The sequence below is a fragment of the Eptesicus fuscus genome, chromosome 7, assembly GCF_027574615.1.
Source record: "Eptesicus fuscus isolate TK198812 chromosome 7, DD_ASM_mEF_20220401, whole genome shotgun sequence".
NCBI classification, from domain to species: domain Eukaryota; kingdom Metazoa; phylum Chordata; class Mammalia; order Chiroptera; family Vespertilionidae; genus Eptesicus; species Eptesicus fuscus.
The window spans coordinates 97,060,948-97,074,674 of NC_072479.1; the positions used below are offsets into that span (position 1 = coordinate 97,060,948).

Sequence of the window (13,727 nt, forward strand, 5' to 3'; positions counted from 1 at the left end):
TATTAAAAAAAAAAAAAAAAAAAAATATATATATATATATATAATGCATTTGGATGGCACAACAATTCCAAATTGCTGTACATTACTTTAAACTTCTCTATTTATTACAGACTGATAATCACTTTGAAGGCCAGCATAGGCCCATGGGTCCCACACTAGGCAGGACTGAACTAAAATGCTTTTTGCAGTGACGATTTAGCTATCAACAGGGAGAAAGACAGCGGTATGCTAGTAAATGTTTAACAACCGCTTCTGGGGAGGGAGGAGCTCGCTGATCTGTAGCATTTGACTGATCATTTCTGTGCTGTAAGTACTCCCATCATCACAGATTCCAAGCTCCTAAAGTGAAGCCAGTGAATGCCAAGTGAGAACAGATGTGCCCGAGTTGTCTGCAGCACATCGTTGTAAAAAGAAAGCTACAAATGGGTCTGAAGTTAATGCAACCATCATAACAAAAATAGAAATATATAACCTTTAAATCAGAAAAAAAATAACATGTATCCTATCTAATGGAAAGCAGAAAAGGAGGATAAAAAGAAACACCTTTCCTTTGCACTGAAGCATTTCTCACATTATACAACCTGCCCCTTAAGACAGAAGCTAGAACTCACGTTCTCAGCCTCCTCTTCGGCTTAGGTGCAGACATGTGACCTACCCTCAGCCAATCAGGTGGCCTCCCTCCAGACTTCTCTTCAGGAGAGCGTATCATGAGGACGTTTAGTGTAAACCCTGAAGACAAAGATGTCCAGCTCTTGGCCAGTAGCAGCGAGGGGAACTTGGCACCAGTTCCAGACCTCATCAGTGCGAGCTGTCGGGTCTGTGCTGCGTGGTGGCTTCACTGGAGGAGTCCCCAAGGTACGGTTTGGGACTGACACCCTAACCCTCCTGGAGAGTCTTTGAGATTCCTGATAGCTTTAATAGATTCCCTTTCTGCTTAAACTACCAACACTAGTAGTTTGCAACAAAGAACAAAGATTGATACACCACCTGCACCTCATTTTTAGATTTACATCCTTATTGAGATAAAATTTACATAATTCAGTGGTTCTTAGTATACTCCCAAAGTATACTAAATAGGCAATTTTTATATTTTTATCACCCCAAAAAGCAAATTTATAACCATTAATAGTTACTCCTGACTTCCCCCCAAACACCCTGTCTCTCTCTACCCACCAAGCCCTAGGCAACCACTAATCTACTCTCTGTATTTGCCTATTGTAGATGTTTCATATAAATGGAAGCATTCATTATGTGGTCTTTTGCGACTGTCTCCTTCCACCCGCAACACACACACACACAGTTTCTATTTTCAAGGTCATTCCATGTTTCCATACATCAGCCCTTTTTATTGCTGAAAAATATTCCATTATGTAAATATACCTCATATTATTTATCCACCATCTGATGAACATTTGGGTTGTTTCTACTGTTATGAATAATGCTGCTATGAACATTTGTGTACAAGGGTTTTTTTTTTGGGGGTGTGTGTGTGTGTGTATGTGTACATATGTTTTCACTTTTCTTGGGTATGCACCTAGGAGTAGAATTGCTGGCTCATACAGTAACTTTATTTCTACCCTTTTGAGGAAATGCTAGATTGTTTTCAACACAGCAGCATCATTTTACAATTCCTCAGTAATGTATGAGGCTTCCAATTTCTCTCCTCCTTTGTCAACCCTTGTTATTTGTCTTTTTTATTATAGCCATCCTAGTGGGTGTAAAGTAGTCTCTCATTGTAGTTTTAATTTGCATTTTTCTATGGCTAATTATGTTGAGCATCTTTTTGTCTGCTTATTGGCCATTTGTACATCTTTTTTGGAAAAAAATGTCTATTCAGCTCCTTAATTCACCTTAACGTGAGTTATTCATTCGGCTTTTTTATTGTTAAGTTGTAAAGTTCTTTATATATTCTAGATACAAATCCCTTATCAGATATATAATTTGCAAATATTTTCACACAATCCTGTGGGTTGTCTTCTCACTTTCTTGATGTATACCTCATTTTTTATTGACAAAACAGAGTTAGTTAAGTCTTGAATTGAGTTCTGGCAGAATTGCAAACAGATGGTTTGTGAGTATTTAGAAAAGATTGAAGAGATCACTTGGAAGTAATATGCATTCACTGAGAATAAAAACTAACCTCATTCCATTTTGTTCTTATACCTTTACTTTCCTTCTGTTGCCTTTTTAATAAAAAAAAATATTGCCTCCTATAAGGAAACACATCAACTCTCTATAAGCCACAATATTCTATAGTAAAGCTGGAATGGACTATCTTCCCAGGAGGTGAGCTTCTAATCACTGCAACATCAAGACGAGGCAATTGGACTGACCACCTGCCGATGATGTTGCAGGGGAGACACCTGAATTGAGTTTTACGTGGTTTCTAAGATCCTCTTCTCTGATTCTAGTCATTCATTCACTCATTCATCCATCCATTTATTCATTCTTTGTCCAAGAGGAAATTTAAGCAGCTTATAGGAATCCATGGGATACCACAAGTGAACAGAAATTAGAAGAAGCGAAAAAATAAGCCATGTTAGAGATATCAGATACAGTCAGGAGCGAGGCAGATACAAAAGGGCCATGTTGTTATATGTAAAGCCACACATTTGGCTTCCAGTTTGCCAGCAGTCAAGGCCGAGAAGGAGACTTGATCAGCTACACAATTTACAATGCCCGTGAAATGCCCTTCTTCTTTATTCTAGGACAGGAAAAAAAATGACACCTGAGCCCAGCCCCACGAAAGCCACTCTTTTGCATTACAATCTGTCCTTTTCCAGCTCCCCATTGAACTTTTAATCACTGTGCTAACTGCCTTTTCTCTCACACTGGGTGATACTTAGGAATGCTGGCAGCTCTGAAGCTGAGCGCTTGAGGCCCAACACTTGAGTCCTCCTTGCATTGGCTCTTATAATGATGTGTTTTGAATAATAACGACAAGTACCATTTATTGAGAACTCAGGCACTTTACCATCTTGACCTCTAGCTTCACAATAATCCTAAACCAGATACAGGCATACCTATGACTGGCTCTCTTGGGATACTCTATTGTGTGGTCTGGAACGGAACCGGCCATCTCTTCCAGGCATGCCTGGAGTGTTTTCCTATTTTATGGATGGGGAAATGACCTGTTCAAGGTCACAAAGCTGCTAAGCAACAGAGCCAGGATTGTGAGAGGATATGGGGGTGGGATGTACGTGTGTGTGTGTGTGTGTGTGTGTGTGTTTATTGTGTGGAGGAAAGGAAGAGAAAAGAAAAAAGAGAGGGTGGAGAAGGGAGACACCATGGAATACTACGCAGCTGTAAAAAAAGAAGGACCTCTATCCTTTGAGACACCGTGGAGGGACTTGGAGAGCATTATGCTAAGCAAAACAAGCCAGTCAGAGAAAGACAAGTATCACATGATCTCACTTACATGTGGATTCTAATGGACAAAATAAACTGATGAACAAAATAGATCCAGAGACATGGAAACAGGCCACCGACTGACGGATCTCAGAGGGGAAAGGGCAGGAAGAGATTAACCAAAGAACTTACATGCATATATTCATAAGCCATGGACACAGACAATAGCGCGGTGAAGGCTGGGGAGGGGGCAAGAGTGGCGTGGAGGAGGCCAATGGGGGAAAAAAGACATCCGTAATACTTGTAACAAGAAAGATGAATTTAAAAAAAAGAAAAAGAGGGAGCATTCTGGAATGTGTGTCAGTAGAAGTTAGACTAAGGAGAACAGGAGCGTGGGAGTGAACGTGCTAGGATGTGTGTGAGGGAGGAGGGAGCATAAAGCACAGGCGGGAAAGCTCTTGGTGGGGAGAGCTGTGATTTAAGAGCAAATACTCCTTCTGGGGTGGCTGTCAGTCTGTCCCTCCGTCCGTCTGTTGGTCATTGGCCATGTTGTATAGGCTGTAGGAATTGCAGATGTCTAGAGGGCATGGTCCCACCTGCAAGGAGCTTGTAAGATGTGGAGGCACCGTAGAAAAACCTCAGAGCCCCAATGCAGGGCGAGGGGGGGTGGGGGGAGAGTCAGAACCAGTAACAGCTGTGGGGAGAAAATGGCTATACGTTAGTTTGCTGGGGGTTGGGAATGGGGAGGGAAAAGAACGCTGGACCAGCGCTGAGTTAACAAGAGGGACTGTTAAATAAATTATAATAGCCTGCCATATAATGGAGCACCAGGAATAATGGTGTCGATGTGAATCAATTGGCATGGAAAGAGCTCCACAATTTATTGTGAAGTAGAAAAAGCACAGCAGGTTGTGAAATAGTATATTCAGGGTGATGCAATTTTATTTTAGATATGTGAAAAATACCTGAAAGCTGATACATAAAATTGCTCACAGTGATTACTTTTGGATGGAGGGATCTTGATTCCTTTATATTCTTCCTATTTTTTCCAGTGGGCATGCATTTCTTTGATAAATAGGAAAGAGAGAATAGGTATGAAAAAATGAGAGGATGTGACTGAGATCAGAGCAAGTGCCTGTTGATCATCAGTTCTGTCTTGGAGGGTGCAAAGGCTCTGCTCGGAAGCCCAGTATTAACCAATGACCACCATGGTTGACCAGTGGCTACCCTGTCATTCATGGCTCCCTCTCCCTCCACTCCTATCCTCCCTGCTTCCCCTCCTCCCCCACTAGCCTCCTGCCACTGCGGCACAATCCAGCTGATCCTTGGGAAGGTACCTCCCCACCCTGTGCTGAGTTGGGCCCAGCTGGGAAGCCTGTCCTTGACCTGAGGGGAAAAAGAGATGGAGGAGCAGTGGGGTTTCCATTCAGGTTCCCCCCCACCGCCCCCATTCCCAGGAAGCAGCGCTGAGTCAGGCGTGGGAACAAGACCACACACGTTCTTCTGCTCAGATGGACTGGCACGACTACCTGGTCCTGCTGCATGTAACACCCGGATCGGAAGTTCCTGTGGAGAAAATCTAGGGAGCAGGTTTCTCGGCCGCTGGCTAATGTGATGCATGGCTCTGCCGAGCACTTTTGAAGTTAACCTTTGGGTCTGAGGCTGGCTCACACTGCTGAGGCCACGTGCCACGTGGGCAGGGGGGCTGGCTAAGGAAGACTGATGAATACCCTTCGGGGTTAACACACGAAGGTGAACTTAAAACCATGCATCTCAAACAGAAAAAATAAACCTTACCGTTTAAAACACAACTGCTGACAGCACTTCTGTATCACAAAAAGTGATACGATTTCTCTCTAGAGGAGGTCACTTTTTGCTGAGCAAAATGTAATTAAGTGAGCAAACAAATACTCCTTCCTGTGCCCCCTTCCACCCCCAACCAGGGGTGGATGAGAACATAAGAAAACAGAGAGAGCTACACTCTCTGATAGGACGTGGACAGGAACTCTGGGGCGGGCGATGGAGAGGAAAGAGCTTAAAAGTAAGTGAAATGGTGGCAGGGCAGACGCTATGGAGAAACATGCCCAGAAAGGTGCCAGGGTCTAAGGTGGCTTAAGGACAACTAAAACGGAGGATTTTATATTCAATGTGTGTGTTATTTTTAAATTATAAAAAATATCCACCTGAGGATATTTTTTTTCATTGCTTTTCAGAGAGAGAGGAAGGGAGGGGGAGAGAAAGAGAGAGCGAAAAGAAACATCGATGTGAGAGACACAAATTGACTCGTTGCCTCTCACACGTGCCCCAACCTGCCCTGACCGGGGCCAGGGAGCGAACCCAAAACCCAGGTATGTGCCCTTGACTAGGAATCCAACCCAAGACCCTTACAGGGCAAGAGCCAGTGCTCTAACCACTGAGCAACGCTGGCCAGGCAATGGTTTTGTTTTTGTTTGATCAATTCAGAAACTCCATAGCCCCCTCAATTTTAACCCATTATCAAGGGCATCGTTCAGGTGACCGAGTGCAGAAACTGGACTCTGGGTCCGGCTGCCCTGCTGGAGACTCAGGTGTGCCACTGGGGGCTCCACAACTTTGAATAAGTTCCTTGACTTCTAGAAGCCTTAGTTCTTCCACCTGGAAAATGGAGGAATGGTATTTGTGAGGATTAAGCGAGATCAGCTGTATAAGGCACCGAGTACAGTGCTTGGCTCCTAGCAAATGCTAGTGTCAGTGGTGATGACAGAGACCAAGGATTATGCAATAGCTGCAGCTACGTTGTATAGTCTGTCACCGGCCAGTATTTAATATCGATTGGAGAAACCATGGAAAGGAAGACCTAGTTGAACACCAGACTTAGATGAATCAGTGCAGTGGTTCTCAAAGTGGGTTCCTGGGACCAGCAGCGTCAGCATGACCTGGGAATTTGTTAGCAATGCACCTTCTAAACCCCACCCCAGATCCACTGAATCAGAAGCTCTGGGTGTGGGCCCAGTAATCACTATTCCAGCAAACCTTCCAGATGATTCTGATGTAATTTGAGAATTACCGAATGGGTGAATGCTCTCTTAGCTTCTTGCAAGAAAAGAGCCACATGGCTGGTGGGTTCGTTTTTTCCAGGCTTATTCGGATGTGGGGACCGTATCCGCATCGTAATGCCACTGCATATGATGATAAGTAAATGTATGGTGGGATCACATTTATTCAGGTGTGAAACATAGCGCTTTAGTTTTCTAAAACTCATCCCACCTGACTCCGGAGTTCTCATTCTCTGGGGAAATTCTCTTTCAGTTTACCTCATCAGTTTGCTTCATCAATTAGGAGCTCAAACCTCTGTCGTGGGTGTTTTCCCTCCTCACACTACCCCTTCCTAGGATGGCATCTGGTGCAAGCGGGAGCTGAGGCAGCCCCGTGGTGGTGGGGAGAGGTCTCTGCACATGCTCGGTGTCCTCCCTCCGCTCACAGAGGCGACCCTGCTCTGAGGTTCTGGGCTCCGGCTGCTCCCACCCGGTTTTTGGTGTCTCGTGCTGGCGTCTGCTGCTGGAAGCTGTGGTCCCTGTCACAGCCACAGCTTCCCCCGCTGCCGCGTTCTCATGAGGTCCTACTACCTAGACCTCCTTGGGTCCTAGGATAGCAGACAAGAGCCCAGCGAGCGTCAAACCAGGGGAGAAATGCCATTCGTAAGAAAGGACAAAACACCCAGACTGTGTGGCTCAGTGGCTGAGCATGGACCTATGAACCAGGAGGTCACGGTTTGGTTCCTGGTCAGGGCACATGCCTGGGTTGCAAGCTCAATCCCCAGTGTGGGGTGTGCAGGAGGCAGCCGATCAATGACTCTCTGTCATCATTGGTGTTTCTATCTCTCTCTCCCTCTCCCTTCCCCTCTGAAATCAATAAAAACATATATGTAGAAAAAAGAAAGGACAAAACACCTATTTATCCCACAGCCATTCTCCTTCCTTCCTTCCCTTCCTTCCTTCCTTCCTTCCTTCCTTCCTTCCTTCCTTCCCTCCCTCCCTCCCTTCCTTCCTTCCTTCCTTCCTTCCTTCCTTCCTTCCTTCCTCCCTCCCTCCTTCCTTCCTTCTTTTCCCCCCATTAATGAAAAGCCTAAATGGAAGACATCTGTTTTGGAAATTGAGATTTAATAAGAGCAGGTAATACTCTGGGAGGCCCTGGTGGCTATAATTGCTTAACTTTTTAATTCAAGATTCTTCCTAAGAACTCAAGGTCCAGGTTATATGACAAGACACATCAGGAATTAAATTTCTTTTTACTTTAGATAGAACAAAAATTAAAGTCTCAGTAAATTTGCATTTTATGAAACCAGACCTTTCCTAATTATTGCAGGCCACAATCTCTTTCTCTTCACTGCCTTCTAGAATATTTTGCACTTCTCATAGGCAATGAAAGTTTATTATTTAACATTTCATTTTTTAAAGTCTTTCTTCTGCTCTACATAAGCTGTTAGCCACTGATAGACAAAGATTATAATAATCATGGCTGGTAATAATTGAAGAGGTTACTATATACCAGGTGTATTAGGCAGGATGGGCTAGGTCAGTGGTCAGCAAACTGTAGCTCGCGAGCCACATGCGGCTCTTTGGCCCCTTGAGTGTGGCTCTTCCACAAAACACCATGGCCTGGGCGAGTCTATTTTGAAGAAGTGGCGTTAGAAGAAGTTTAAGTTTAAAAAATTTGGCTCTCAAAAGAAATTTCAATTGTTGTACTGTTGATATTTGGCTCTGTTGACTAAAGAGTTTGTCGACCACTGGGCTAGTTTATGCTGCATGAACAAATGACCTCAGCATCTCAGTGGCTTAACATAACAAAAGTCCCCCCACCCTCCAGCTCATTGCACATGTCCATTAAGGTCATCAGGCAGCCTCTGCTCCATATAGAGTCTATATTATAGACTCTCAGGATCTAGACTGACAGAGGCTCCATCACGACCTGTGCTCCCACAGCCTTCCCAGCAGAGGAGGGGATGAGGCAGATCCTGCCCACAAGTGCCATATCCACACTCCTCACACCCCATTAGCCGAAGCAAGTCATAGGGTCACACCTCACTTCATATTGGGATGGAACAGCTCTATGGTGTGCCTGGAAGGAGGAGAGCTGGAAACATCTGGGGGGTAGCACTAGTGATTATACCAGGCATTGTGTTCGGCTTTGGACTCCTGTTGTCTCCATCCTTACAACGACATGATAGAGCACTGTATAAGTCCTGTTCTTCTTCTTTTTTAAAAAATATATTTTATTGATTTTTTACAGAGAGGAAGGGAGAGGGATAGAGAGTTAGAAACATCAATGAGAGAGAAACATTGATCAGCTGCCTCCTGCACACCCCCTACTGGGGATGTGCCCGCAACCAAGGTACATGCCCTTGACTGGAATCAAACCTGGGACCCTTCAGTTCACAGGCCAACGCTATATCCACTGAGCCAAACCAGTCAGGGCTGTTTTGTTTTTTAATAGTATGGGAAACCAAGGTCACATACTTAGTAAATGGAGGAACAGGATTTGAAACCAGTTCTGTTGGATTCCAACATCTGAGCTTATCACCTAAAGGCTGCCCTGCTTTTTCAAGAACAGGGAGTTTACTTTTCCTGAACTCACAGACTGTCGAGGCACAAAGCTTGTGTTTTGTGTGCTTTATCTCATCAGTCCTCACAGCAACTTCGTGAGGCGGCTTCCATGACTGGCCCATGCTAAGGGGAACCAAAGCTTAGAGAAGTTAAGATCTCACAAGGACATCGATCCTGATCTAACCCCAAAGACTATTCTCTGAATCTCACTATACGCAGTGTTTCTTCGAATGAAGGCTCTCCGTGAGACTCACCTGCTTCTCCAAATGCCGGCTCCTAGACCGTATACTCTCCGACTGAATCAGATTTGGGAGAAGGGTGTGGGACGGACAACTCGGATGCTCACCAGAATGTGACATCCACAGTCCTGCTGTCACACCCACTCATGGCTGCCCCACTGCCCCTGGCACAGCACCCTGCTTCTGGTGGTGAGTTAGCAAATCAAACACACACACAGCAAAACCCCAGCCCACCACCAGACCAAAAAAGAGACGATAATGCCTTTGCCACTTTGCTGGCGCTTACAGAAGGTGAAGAAATGAATACATTCAGCACCACGTTCCCAGACAAAATCCCTACCGTCAACATTTTTTCAAGACTTAAGGCAATAGGGAGGGGGAAAAGTCAAGATGATTGCTCACTGAAATTAACTCTGCACTTAAATCATAATTACAGGACTCACCACTGACCTGAAGCAGAATCCAAAGACATTAGGATTCTGTGAGTCTAGCGTTTGGGGTGGGAGGGGGGGGCGGGGACGCGGAGAGAACACCATGAAGGCCGGGCACAGTGCACCAGTACAAGGTGGTGGGGTGCTGCCTGCCCACCCCCAGGTGCAGCAGCCGCCCCTCTGCCGCATGCTCATCTTTGCACCTGACCGCGTCCTTGCGAAGTCCGGCTTCTGGTACTTTGTGTCTCAACTGGAGAAGATGAGGAAATCTTCAGGGGAAATCGCCTGTTGTGAGTAGGTGTTCGAGAAATCGCCCCTCCCGTTGAAGGACTTTGGCATCTGGCTGCACTACGACTCCCACAGGGGCACCTGCAACACGACCGGGAGTACCAAGACCTGCCATCACCTGGTGCTACCAAGACACGGGGGCCTGCTCAATCCAGGTAATAAAGGTGGAGGAAGGAGATCTCGGCCAGCAAGTGCCCACTGGCCTTCAAGCACCACGACTCCAAGATCAAGTTCCTGTTGCCTCACTGGGTCCTTCGTCTCCAGCACAAGCCAGGCTTCACCACCAAGAGGCCCAATACCTTCTTTTAGATGCAGGGTCTGCCTGTCCCTGGTCTGCCCAAATAAACTCCTTGGGAAAACCAAAAAACAACAACAAAAAATCCTGTGAGTATAGACAGTAGGCGTCCTTCTCCCTCCACACCCCATGTGTAGGCAGCTAGATTCTTTTTTTTTTTTAAATCCTCACCAGAGGATATTTTTCCTATAATTTTTAGAGAGAGTGGAAGGGAGGGGGAGAGACACAGAAAGAGAAACATTGATGTGAGAGAGACACATCGACTGGTTGCCTCCTGCATGCACCCCTCCTGCATGCACCCTGACCAGGGCCAGGGATTGAGCCTGCAACCGAGGTATATGCCCTTGACCGGGAATTGAACCTGGGACCCTTCAGTTCCCAGGTTGATGCTCCATCCGCTGAGCCAAACCGGCTAGGGCTAGGCTAGATGCTGATGCTCTGAATACGGAAAGGGCAGGTCTACCCTACACAGCTGTGCAGGTTGAGCAGTGCACAATGAGGACCCCGTTCGAGTAGCCTGTGATGTACCTGCTGTGAGGAGGGGTCGCAGACCTGAGTCAAGGGGCCTGGTTTCTGAGCCCCCACCTCTATAACTGGTGTGTCTTGGGCACATCTCTTACGCTTTCTGGACCTCTAAAACATCATGATTTTGTGCAGTGCATCCTATGAAGACTTCACTGATGATCACATTTAATGAATGCTTTATGTGCTCCAAGCCCTATTCTACTGTTTTAAGTCATGCAAATTTCAAAATAACCCTATGACGTAGGGTTATCATCTCACTTTTGTAGATGAGGAAGCAGGCACAGAGAGGTTAAATGACTTGTGCAAAACCATCTGGCTTCTACATTGTAGGGACAGGATTCAAATGCAGACAGCCTGGCTCCCCAGCTCAATTCTTAGCCCTTATATGCTATTGGCTCTATTCTATCATATAAAAGTGAGCATCTGGAATGAACTAGTCCTGTTGACCCACAGTCGGTGGTGGTGATTAGCTCTGGGTGATCTACTGTAAAAGAGGCATAGACAACGTAGAGGCGACTCCAAGAAGGCTGGTTAGCACAGTAAGGAGGCTGAAGATGTGTCCTCTTTAATAACCTCACGCTTCCTTAGTGCCTGACTGTATGAAGTGCTTTCCCTGGATTGTTTTCTTTAAGCCTTTATAATATCTCTATGGAATAAGTCCTAAAATTATTCCCATTTGATAGAAAAAGAAACTGAGGCACAGAGAGGTTAAATAATTTGCCCACACACAGCTCATAAGCATCAGGGCCAGAATACAAACTCTGGCAATATGAGTCCAGTGTGCCCTGCCAGAATCATGGGGGATGTGGGGGTGGTAGGGGCAGAATCCTGTTGTAATGCCAATTCTGATTCAGTAGATCTGGGATGAGTTGGAGATTCTACATTTCTCACAGCTTCCAGGTGATGCTGCTGGTCCACAGACCACACTTTGAGCAGCAAGAGTGTCAACCACAAGGCTTGATCCCCCTTCAAGGGAGCGGTGATGGGAGGAGCCAAGGCTGCTTAGCCTCCAGGCAGCTCAGTGGGGTGGAGTTGAAAGATGTCGGCTGTCCTCAAGTATTTAAAGGATCTCCATCTGAAAAGCAAATCAGACTTGACTTATAGAGCCCCAAGGGACAAAATGACAGGGTCATGTATCTATTTCCAGCCCTGACCTTTCCCCTGAACTTCAGACTTCCATATCTGACCGCCTGCAGAACCAGCCACTGGGGTGTGTCCCTCAGGAAATCCAAACTGGATATACCAAGTACACCCATTGCTTTTCCCACCCACATTGGGAACTTGGAACCATCCTAGACCACATTCAGTCAACCCAACATCCAATCAGTCATTAAGACCTGCTCGTTTGGCCTTCTATTCATTTTTTTTTTTTTATTTTAAATCAAGAAAAAAGTTGATGTATTACATTATATAAGTTATGGTGATCTGATATTACAACATGGTGATTTGATATATGTATATATTGTGAAATGATCATCACAATAAGTTTAGTTATCATCCATCAGCACACATAGTTACTTTATTTTTTCTTAGGAGGAGAACTTTTAAGATCTACTCTCTTAGCAACACAGCGTTGTTAACTAGAGGCACCGTGCTATACATCGCTTCCCAGGACTTATTGATCTTATAAAGTTTGAACCTTTAGATCACCTTCACCCCTTTCTCCTATACCTCCCAATCTGGTAACTACCCATCCCCTGTATTTATGAGTTTGGCTTTTTTTCTTCTTCTTCTTTAGATTCCACAAAGAAGTGATATCATGCAGTATTTGTCTTTCTCTGTCTAAGTTCACTTAGCATTTTGCCCTCATTGTATTTTCTATTTTTTAAACACATCTTCCCTCTGCTTCTTTGCCTCTATCTACTGTTAGCATTTCCTCCCTGGACTGCTCTTACAGCTTCCACACTGGCCTCCAGTCTGACCTTGACTGCTTTCTCCATACTTGGGCTGCCAGAATAATCTTTCTGAGGCTCACCTCTCGCATCCGATCTCCTCAGTTTCATACCCACCTGTGGGCCCTCGCTGACTTCAGGATAAAACCCAAGCTCCTTAGAAAGGCCGAGACTCTTCCCCGTTGGGTCTCTGTGGCCTCTCCCGCCTCATTCCCTTCCGTGTCCCATCTTGCACGCTAGGCCCTAGGTTACCCAGTGCCTAGTGTTCCCCTTGACACCTCCCTCAGATTCCTGCTTCCAGGTAAGATCTTCCCCTGCCAACCCTTACCATCCAAGCCTCACAAGAGTATTTCTCCTCCAGAAAGTCCTGCTGCCCTTTTCCCGGGTCCCCAAGTATGTTCATTTTAACATTTAGCCTAACTACTGTGTCTAATAGACTAGGCCCCCATGTGTTAAGGTGGCCTGGGAATGTGTCTATCCCTCTCTTTCAGGGAGTACAGGAACCGACCATGCCTCGTTCATAGGTGTGTCCTCACCATCGCACACACACATTCATTGACATAAGATAGCTTGTTTAAAAGAGACTTGGAGTTATGGCCGACACCCCTCTCACTTTTACACCTGCATCTAATCCAATAAGTCCTGTTGGTTCCATGTATAAAATACATTCAGAATGCAGCCACTTCTAACCCATTTGCTGCCTGGACAGCTACAGCCACCTCCCACCTGCCCTCCCTTCCTCCCTCTTCTCCATCCCCCTCCTGTTCTCACACAGCAGCCCAGGCGAGACTGTGAAAGCATCAATCAGCTCCTGTCATCCCTTTGCTGAGAAGCTCCAGTGCTTTGCCATTACACTCAGAATAAAACCCAGCCCTCAGCATGGCCTTCCAGGCCTTTATGAGCTGCCCTTCCAGTCTTCCCTGACCTCATTCTCCCGCCTCGCTCCCCATGTTCACCACGCTTCAGCCATCTTGGCCTTTGTGCTGTTCCTCAGGTATGCCAAGCAGGTGTCTGCTTCAGGACTTCCCCCTTGATGCCCCTTCATCTGGAATGTTCTCCCCTCAGATATTCACACGGTTCCCTCTGTCACTTCAGTTAGGTCTCAAAGGTCGCCTCCCCAGGGTGGC

The 13,727-nt window shown here is 45.9% G+C and overlaps 1 pseudogene; it reads left to right on the forward strand.

The window, feature by feature from the left end:
- Positions 1 to 707: 707 nt before the first annotated feature.
- LOC103289096 (60S ribosomal protein L18a-like) lies at positions 708 to 10,197 on the forward strand (annotated as a pseudogene).
- The last annotated feature ends 3,530 nt before the right edge of the window (positions 10,198 to 13,727 follow it).